Source organism: Anneissia japonica, unplaced genomic scaffold (assembly GCF_011630105.1).
Source record: "Anneissia japonica isolate Jap-2015-1 unplaced genomic scaffold, ASM1163010v1 scaffold288272_len43499_cov123, whole genome shotgun sequence".
NCBI classification, from domain to species: Eukaryota; Metazoa; Echinodermata; class Crinoidea; order Comatulida; family Comatulidae; genus Anneissia; species Anneissia japonica.
Genome location: NW_022726721.1, coordinates 9,981 through 20,850, shown reverse-complemented (window position 1 = coordinate 20,850; position 10,870 = coordinate 9,981). Strand labels below are relative to the sequence as shown.

Sequence of the window (10,870 nt, the reverse complement as noted above, 5' to 3'; positions counted from 1 at the left end):
TTATTAGTGGGTACATAACGTTTGCTATGCACTGTATCATGCGCTATAGAAATGGAAGAAGCATAATGTATTGGGAATGTACCGCTCTCTCTGGTGGGCCTAACTGTGCAATCAGTTTATGTAAGGTATAGGATAGTAATAAAAATTCGCCATAATTCATCAAATATTCGTGGCTTCCCCTGGACCCCCACCGGGGGACCTAGGTGACCCCTGCCCCCCCAGCCAAGTGAGACTCGATTCGCTCTACTATCCCCCTCCCCCTACCGTCGGGGCATTCAGCCCCTCCGTGGGGCAGGTCCTGGCGCCATCACTGTTCGGATCTGGCCGGACCAATAAATATTGCTTCCGACGCGCCTGTAGGCCTATGCTTAGGTCAACTCGTAAACATATTTTCACGGATATTTAAATAATATTTATGTATTTAACTGTACCATAACGTCGGGTTGATTTAGGCTATGCCTAATTGCTTAATCATTTGCAGATTATCATAAGGTTAAAAAGAAATATAAATATTGTGGTTCTCAGGCCCACTACCGGCAAAAAGATCAACAGTTTTCAATACTTACCCTGGCATAGGCTAGTTTACAAACAACTAGGCTAGCTAGCTAAGAATATATACGGTAGTTAAAACAAAGGTTCCTCTATCGCAGTACTTCATCTACTACAGGCCTACTACTAGGCTAGGCCTAGTAAGTAGACTGCCCTACACTAAACGGTAAATGAAACAAGAAATTCACTTTCTTTCGTGCCTTGATTGAGAGGATTTAGCTATATAAACAAATAGGCCATGGGCTGGGGGGGGGGGATCAAGGTGCACCCCTCCCCTCCCCGACAGTTATACTTCCTTAGTATAATTTTGTTCCTACAGGCATATAGAACCAAAAAAATTATGTTAACAAGAAAAATATAGATGCATTGTATGTCTTGCGTCATTTGTAATGGTCGTTAGTGTTTTATGGCCAATACTTTTTTTTTGTGGGGGGGGGGGAACATTTCGTCGCTCACATCACGAACACATCACGAACTAACACAATCAAAGTAGATTGTGTTAGTTCGTGAAATCACAGTAGCGCGTCAAAACGAGCGCGTATTGGTTGTCAAGCAATTTTTTATTCTTTACCACACAAAAAGTCCTTAACAACAACAGCGCGTATTTTAACGCGCTTTTTGATTTCACGAACTAACACAATTGAATTTAATTGTGTTAGTTCGTGATGTGAGCGACGATTTATGCCCATAACCTGTGAATTAAAATTAATCCGACAATTATTAACGTCACTAGAGGTCAACAGTTCATCGACTTCTTTCTAAAATGCAAATTTTTTCATAAAATATCAATAAACTTCAGTGTCGTATGTCTAATTTTGGATGTATTTGATAACAAATTGTGTTTTTCTTGTAGTTATTAACATTATGGAATACAAAAATTGAGGTTAACAAGAAAACAAATTAAAATGCATTATGTACGATTGTCAATGTTTATTATCCGAGAAATTTGTAATCAACAACAGTTTTTGGGGTAAGGGGTAACATTTATGCTCATAACTCTTGATTTAGTCAATGGATATTTATGATGTTGGTATCAACATTTAGCATATACATTCAGTCATTCAAATTGAAAAAAAATTGAAACAGGCAGAAATTGACGTAGCTAGAGGACAAAAGGTCATTGACCTCTACAGAAAAGTTGTAAATTTATTCCTAATTCATTCACAAACGTTTACAAATCTAGTCACTGAGTGATTTGATACCAATTAGTATTTTCTATTATAAATAAGCATATGAAATATAAAACAATGATATTAACAAGAAAAATGTATAAATTGATTAAATGTACTAGGCCTACTGCCATTGTGTTATACGGTAATCTTAGAATTTGTAATCAACGATAGTTTTTGGGGTAGGAGATAACAATAAATGCTCATAACTCTTGATTTACTCAATGGATTTGTATGATGTTGGTATCAACATTTAGCCTATAGATTGGCCAGTCATTTAAATTTTAAAAAGTTTTGAAACAGGCAGAAATTGACGCAACTAGAGGTCAAAAGGTCATTGACCTACATAGAAAAGTTGTATATTTATTCCCAATTCACTCAAACGTTTAAAAATCTACAGTTGCGAGTAGATTTGATACCAATTAGTATTTTCTTTATTAATAAGCATATGGAATATCAAAAATGATATTAACAAAAAAAAATAAATTGATTAAATGTATTACTGTCATTTTTGATTACTTGTGTAATCAATGGTGATGTTTGGAGTAGGGGTTAACATTCAGGTTCGTAACTCATGATTTTGGAGATTTGCATGTTGGTGGTATTAACATGTAGCCTGTAGATTTTCTAACAATTCAATTTTAAAACGTGTGCAGGGGGGGGGGGGGGGGGGGGGGGGGGGGGGTGCACGGTGACCACCCCATCCCCTTCAGCCCATGGCCTAAAAGCTTATGCTAAGATGTTACTTACCGCTAATTTGAATATAGGTAATTAAAATAGCGAAATGATAGGCCTATTATTCTATTCTTTCATCTCCAATCCTGCACCTAAAATCACGTCCTCAGTACATTACGTAGCGGTGGTGTATACACTGAACCTTGACTGAACAAACAAGTTCAGTCGCTAAAATTTAATCACGGATAACGCGCGCGCTACCACAAATTCATCGCGTAAATACTGTACTCTAAGACGTAAACATATTTACGTTTATGGTTAGCCATCAGGACCATAATGAAAGCGCCGTAATCACAATGAAAGCGACGTTATCTTCATAAAAAGCGCCGTAACGCCATTCAGGATGATGACGCCAACAGGGTCATAATGAAAGCGCCGTTAACTTGTTACAAAAAAAAGCGCCGTGATCATAATGAAAGCGTCGTCATGCCTTCTTTTTCAACCAATTACAGGCTTAGAATAATAATAATAATAATAATAAAGATTCATAATGCGCACATCTCCACCCAGGGTGCTCAAGGCGCATAGTCAATTAAACCAACAAGATCCAACTAATTCCCAGAATTTCCATCAAAATCCAAATACCAATTATCCCATCGAGGCAATGTTGCTCCCCATATAAGTATGCGCAGATACTTAAAGGCAGTATGATGAGCATCAGCATTTTCCACCCTAGGATAAGCCCAGGGCTCCACTACCGTGCACTGAAAAAAGAGCAACATTGCGTCGACAGAGAAAAAGTGGTATCATTTTTATATATTTATTTTTTTTTTAAATATAAATTCAACAAAGAAAACATCAAGGTTCTCTATACGCCTCGGTAAAGAGATGCACTATATTTTAACGTTTTTTTTAAACAAGTATAAAGATCTACTGTGTTTGACCGAGTAAGCCAAAGCGTTCCAAAGACGTGGAGCAGCAATACTAAAACCTCGATCTCCGTAAGAGTTATATGACTTAGGTTGGTGTAAAAATAGTCTGTCACATGAGCGCAAGTTACGCCCAGGAATATAGGGCCGAATCATGTCGGTAACCTGTCAGGAGCCAAACAATTTAAACATTTACAAACTAATAGTATCTTAAAAGCAATGCGGTGTTGTACCGGGAGCCAATGCAATGATTTCATAGTATTTGTTATATGAGAGTACTTAGGTGACTTGGTAACTACACGTGCAGCAGCATTTTGAATGAGTTGAAGCCGTTGTATTTGTTTTTGAGGAAGTCCATACAAGAGCGAGTTACCCATGTCGAGGCGTGAAGTAACAAATGAGTGAACGAGTTGCTCAGCAGCTGTATCGTCAATATATTTCCTAATGCTTCTAATGTTACGAAAATAAAATGAAGATGTTGAAATGATATTTGAAATATGTCTACTCATTGTCATATTAGCATCCAAAGTAAATCAGTGCTATGATGTGCTTTAATTGTAAGCAGATTGGAACGAATCAAGTAAAGTATGTTCTTTAACATGGGCCAATAATCGTTTAGACACAACCTTTTCAATTATCTTACCAAGAAAGCTTAAATTAGAAACAGGTCTATAATTTTTGAGAAAATGGGGATCTAGGCTGGGTTTTTTTAAAGTAGGAAAAACATGCGCAACTTTCAACACATCAGGAACGCCAACGGGGTCATAATTAAAGCGCCGTTAACGTGTTGCATTAAAGCGCCGTAATCATATAAAAAGCGCCGTAATGTTGTTCATTTTACAACCAATCACAGGCTTAGAATGACGTACCACCAGGGTCATAATTGATTACGGCGTTAACTTGTTCACTAAAAAGCGCCGTTATATCAAAATTAGAAAAAATGTCGCTTTGAGTAGCTGGCGCAAGGGTCACACTTTTAGCCAATCACATTCCGTCTTTCACCTCAGTCGGCGGAGGATCGGAGGATCCTTGGAGCGAGAGCATCCAGGGCGGGCGAAGGAGCGAGTCGGAGCGTGCAGGGGTCTAATGGTCTGATTTCTACCGGTTTTTATTCATCTTTTTTATAGGCCTAGCGAAGGCTTCTCCATTCATTCCAGTCACTCACTGTAAGTACTATTATTAATTACGGTATCTAGCCTACCAGTAGTAGGCCTTTATAGGCGTAGTAAGTCTAAGAATAAAACTAAAAGGCCCGGGGAGACGGGAGAAGTTTTCAGGTCTGTTTTTTTTTTCTTTTTTAAGCAGAGGTCTACAAGGCTAGGCCTACTTTTTGGGGCCTCTCTCTGACATAGTACTAGCCTAGGCTAGCCTTGGGCCTACTTTACTTAATTATTAATATATTATTGTTATTAATACTGTAATAGACTAGTGATAATGATCCATTGTGAACATAATTGTCTAATGCAGCCTTACAAGCTACAGTGGTCTACACTTACCAAAACAAAAACTTATCCGTTATGAAAAAATACCACACTGAGACACCTTTATACAGTACCTTTCGCACTCCCATAGGACACTTCGTGTTTGAACTTTGTTGAATAAAGAGTATACCTACCGTAACCTACAAAGTTTTGATTGTTTAATTTCAATTCAATAACATGAGTTATTTCACTGATACCTTAAAAGAAAGGCCTTTGCATGTGACCTAATATTTGGCATTATTCTATGCTGTTTGTATAAATGCATGTTATTTGTTGACATGATACTTGAAAAGAACAAGAAGTTAAGTAGTTAGGCAATTGGATTTATGTCATTTTTAAAGGGGAATTGCATAAAACACATAAGCTATACTACATAAAAACAATGGATTGTTTGGGTTAAAGTAGCCAAGAATGTCATACCCCATGTAATGTTTTCTAATTATATTATATTTTTTACATTTTTTTAATGCCTCCTCTGCAGAAAATGTGTGTTAAGAAATAGGAATTATTCTTGTAATCTGAATTATCCACTCAACAAGCAATTTTACTTTTTCATTTTTCAAATAACGAATCTACTTAACAAAAAACTTAAAAATCTTCAAACAAACATACTTTTTATTACTAACTCAAATAAAAAAAACAAAAACGAATAGAAATTTTTTGGGTGCACCGCCACTTTAATGCATTGACCAACATTGGGTTCTAACATTTTTATGCAGCTATTTAATGCCTACTAAAATATTCCTTTAATTTATGATATCCCAGTTTGACAAACAAATTATTGTGAAAGTATTTAATCAAATAGGCACTCAGTTTTGACTGCAGAATACTGTTCTGGCATGTGAAATACATCTTGTGTGTAAACAGGTTCGAACCTCTGCCGATTGTTGATGAAACTTATTACCGATGCTGGTTGATGAATAATTCAGTTGATTGTATTATAATTATAGAGGCTTTTAAGTTTAATATATGTGTATTACAATTTAGGTACATTCTTGTGTTAGAGAGGTAATGCATCGCATTGACCCTGGTGGAGTTGCATTACGATCTGTTCAGAACACCCATCGACGCACCGACAGAGTTGCAGGCCCCAACTCTGTATGGCATATTGAGGGAAATCACAAGTTCATAAGGCAAGATATAATTTTACATTCATTCCAACAAATGTTGTGACACAGATTGCTGTTAAATAGCGTTGTAATGAATAACGTGTCGTTTTTAGCATCGCTGGTACTGTTTAGTAGATTTTCTGGTTATTTTGACTATGTAATTTTTGTACTTCTTTGGTGTTCATTTTTTGAACATATGTTTTTCATATTGAAAATTTTCCACAAGAAAAACTTTGGTTCCATTTTTTTCGACAACTTTAACTGGCCGCCATCTTAATTTTCGAAGTCAAGGTTGTGTAGAAATAGAATGATGTAGAAAAAGTCACGACTCCAAATGTCAAATTGATCAAATATGTCTAGTATAGTTAAAAATAAAATTATATTAATATAAATAAAACATATCTGTGAAAATTGAAAGTATTTTGGTTCCAATTAATTTTTTACAGATTTGGCTGCATTATTAATTAGTTCAGTTTAGATACTAAACTGAAAAAAAATTGCTAAAGCAGAAGCTGGTCTAAAAAATAACTACTTTTTTATACTTGGGGTACACTTGAATAAGTAATAGCACACAGCTTACAAGAAGTTACAGATTTTCAAACAACTTGATGTCATGAACTCTGCCATTAGTGGACGTTATTTCTGTTGGTATGCACCATGTACAGCATTGTTTGTCATTGATTGAATAAAGTCTACCGCATCATGAAAAAGGCCTATTATAATGTTTGTACTTTTTGTAATCTGCAGATGGAGAATTGTTATTCATGGAGGCACTGATGGGTATAGCAGAATGTTGGTCTTCCTTTCTGCATCTGATAACAATAGGAAGTTGTGGCCAGATACTTTCTTGCAGCTACATCTGTTTACGGTATTCCTTCCAGAGTAGGAGTAGATCATGGTGGGGAAAACAATGACATATGCAACATAATCAGTGGCGTAGAAAAATATTTTTCATTGGGGGGGATGATTGGCGTGTTAGCTAGTGTCTGTCTCTTATACACATCTAGATGTGTATAAGAGACAGTATATATACTTCTAAAAGTCGTGTATCATGCATAGGAACGTTGACGCCTGCAAGGCTCTGGTTTCAATTTGTATTCATTATTTAGGTCATCAAGAAGGTATTATAAAGATAAAAATCACCATAATTATAATATATAATCATCGTTGTTCTTTGATTATTTATTGAGCACTGATGATGATGATGATGATGATGATGATGTTTGTACTGTTCTTTAATTTTATTAAAGAGGGCCCCTGAATATCAGTTAACCTACTGGGCTAAACTAGAAGGGTTACCCTCTTTAAAGATGGTTGAAATAAAAAATAAAAAATAAAAATTTACCCACTCAGACCCAAGACCCCTGTTACGCGCCTGGTGTTAGCGCCAACGTGTGCCCTTGTGCGGACAGGAGATGTGCCCCCCTCTGAAGCTGGAAACCTTGTTTTTGCAAAATAAATTGATGCAATTTGCTGTTACAGGCCTAATCAATAAATTCCTCATCAACCGATATAACCTTAAACATTCTTGGAATTGATATAACATTACTGATGTCGTACACACCCTTCAGTGTGAAATGTGGCTCTCTTTGCAAGCACATCTAACATCTAAGGAAAGAAGAGCTTAGATTGGTACCAGATTAAAATAATTTTGTTATCAACATTAATACATTATGCTAATTTTCATCTTTGTAAGCGCATAAGACAGTGCAAATTATTTCTGTGACAGTCTTTTGAAGTGTGTAAAGCTCCATTTTATCTGTATAAGAGACAGGCTCCATTTTATCCCATACATAGTCAAAATATTGGGGGGGATGATTCAATGGACCATCCCCCCCTTGTCAAATATTGGGGGGGATATATCCCCTCCATCCCCCCCGGGATCTACGCCTATGAACATAATGAATATTCTTCAAGGACCTGACAGGGAATCGGCAATATAAGGATGAAGTCTACACAACCGAAGAATAACAACAGAAGAATACAACAGGGATATTACTCTTTTTTGAAATCGGTGGAACAACCATGGTCTACGAACAGAGCATCACCTTTCTCCAATACAACTCTTAGTGCAAAGATCTGTACAGCTTTGTTTCACCAATCTTACTGCTGTGCAGGAGCTATTTTAATGCAACAGCGGAAGAAGTAGATCCACTTGATGACAGCAGGGGAGAATTTGGAATAGAACTGTTTAGAATTGTGGTGGAATTTATTATTGACAATTCTCGCGAGTAAACATATCAATGTTTTATTACGAAAAGGAACCAAAAAAGGCATTAATGAAATGTAAGATTTTTAACAATAAAAAGGCAATATTTCAACCATTTAGAAGTCATCACCTACCGTATTGACATATTTTTAATGATACTTTTTAAATTTCCATTGCAACATATTGTTGTTATTGTAGTAAATTAGTGTCAGATCAATCCCAAAAATCCGCTAAAAAATCAACAATGAATGGTGCATTCTGATTGGGCAGTCAATCTGATACGGTGGAGCTCACTCTCTAAATGTTTTTGGTCTATGGTATAATATTAAGACGATTTAAAATTTTTGACAAATAAAACAGAAAAGTGAAACTTGCTTAATACTTTTGTATTTATTTAAGTTCTTTCTTTAAACTGCCAATTAACATAGCAGAGTATTGCTGTATATACAACTGAATTAGAAACATCGCCCTCAACATCTGAGTTTTGGTTTACATTGGTTGCTAAAGTAAATCAGCGTTTGCTATGCCATTAATTCTAAACAACAGAACCAATTTTATGATTTTTATTTTGCGATCTGCATTTGATGTAGCCCAAAAATTGTTGCCAGTTATTTATTTTAAAAAAACAAAACACCGAGTTCAATACATACATAATTATGTAAAAAAAAATCACTTTGATATGATTATTTTGTATTCAAGTACTGTAGAACACTTACTTACTTAAATCATTAAATAATGTAAAACCATAAAACTTTTATTTTGTTTTTATTAAGAACTGTTTAAGAATAGTTTACAAAACTATGTAAAAAAAATTACTTTATATGAACATATTCCTTACTTAAACCATAATGATTAATACTATTTGAATACAGTATTTGAATCCATGTAAAATGTATTCAAATTAAAACATTAAAACCCCTGCTTAATACTACTTAGATTTGAAGAGCCCATTGGTTTATGTACAACTTTTTAAAATTATTATTATTTATTAAGAACTGAGTTGAATATGTAATTATAGCCTAAACTGTTGTTAGGCGCCCGAGATTGACGTAACTCTAGTTGGCCTAGGCCCTTAGCTAGGCAAGCCCATCCTAGGCCCTAGCCGGCCTGGGCTAGATAGAGGACTATTCTAAGGATTTAGTTACTCATCGCGCAGGCTGAAATCCCCATCATCCTATTCATTAACTGCTTCAGTGACAAGACGATTAATGGATGCATTTAGGCATAATGAAGGAATTTTAAATTTTGCACATCCATTGCTCACGGTTCATGTATTGAATGGCTAGCTCCAAAAGCGATACGATACCGGCGGCGCGCCCTGTCAAACCAATCCATCACATTTTCGTTCAATTCAGCAAACATGAAAGAAGGAATGTGATTGGCCAATGAGTGTGGTCCTTGCGCCAGCTACTCAAAGCGGCGCTTTTATCGAACAAGTGAACGCCGTAATGTGGCCCTGTTGGCGTAAATTTAAGCCTGTGATTGGTTAAAAGTGAATAGCATGACGGCGCTTTAATTATGACGCTTTCATTATGATTACGGCGCTTTTTATTGTGATCACGGCGCTTTTTTTTGTAACAAGTTAACGGCGCTTTCATTATGACCCTGTTGGCGTCATCCTGAACAGCTGTGATTGGTTGAAAATGAATGGCATTACGGCGCTTTTAATGAAGATAACGGCGCTTTCATTGTGATAACGGCGCTTTCATTATGACCCTGATGGCTAACCATCGTTGAATATACGTTGAATTCACGTTGATGATGCATCTTGAGGTGCGGAATAGGGAATGGGAAGGGATGGAGCGCAACCCCTCTCATAATTAAAAAGTTTGTGCTGCTGAAAAAAACGTTAATTCAGTTTGTTCAACCGAATTTCGTCGGTGATTCAACGTAATATTACGAACGGTTTATTGACGACAAAAATCAACATTGAATAGATTGGATTACCGACCTAAACAATTTCTTTCTCGATGTTGAATTCCGGTTGTTGAACGGCGACTGAAATAATTTCAACATTGATTCAACGTCAATGTAAAACGTGGAACCAACGTCACATCACGACGATGAGAATCGACTTTGAAAACACGTTGAATTTTGGTTGTTCAGTGACTGACATAGTTTCTACGTCGATTCCACGTCAGTTTTCAACGTTGAATCAATGCCAAATTGCTAAATTGTAGCTACATCGAGAATCGACGTTGAATAGACGTTGAATTTTCGTTGGTGAATCGACTGACCTAATTTCAACGTTGATTTAACGTTAATGTAAAACGTGGAACAAACGTCACATCACGACAATAAGAATCGACGTTGAAAACACGTTGAATTTTGGTTATTCAGTGACTGACATAATTTCAACGTCGATTCCACGTCAGTGATCAACGTTGAATCAACGCCAAATTGCTACGTTGTCTACATCGAGAATCGACGTTGAATAGACGTTGAATTCTCGTTGGTGAATCGACTGACCTAATTTCAACGTCAGTGTAAAACGTAAATCCAACGTCACATCACGACGTTGTATCGACGATGACAATTGACGTTGAAAAGACGTTGAATTTTTGTTGTTGAAATGACTAACCCAATTTCAACGTCGATGCAACGTTGGTATTTCTAAGAAATTTGCTAAAAAAATTATTGTAATTTGCCTATCAAATTACATTACCATTTGTGGTCTAAAATCACTATTTTGGGCCATAAACCATCATCATCATCATCATCATCATCATCATCATCATCATCATCACCA

The 10,870-nt window shown here is 36.2% G+C and overlaps 1 protein-coding gene across 2 annotated transcripts in view; it reads left to right on the top strand.

The window, feature by feature from the left end:
* LOC117113326 (11-beta-hydroxysteroid dehydrogenase-like 2) overlaps window positions 1-10,870 on the top strand; it is a 38,445-nt gene that overhangs the window by 22,209 nt on the left and 5,366 nt on the right. Inside the window, exon 10 of one of the 2 annotated variants that reach the window (XR_004446190.1) lies at window positions 5,791-5,930. The exons of the other annotated variant lie outside the window; for it this stretch is intronic. The gene's annotated coding sequence lies outside the window, so the exon portion shown is untranslated. Of the gene's footprint in view, window positions 1-5,790; window positions 5,931-10,870 lie in introns of those variants that run through there. 2 annotated transcript variants of the gene reach the window in all.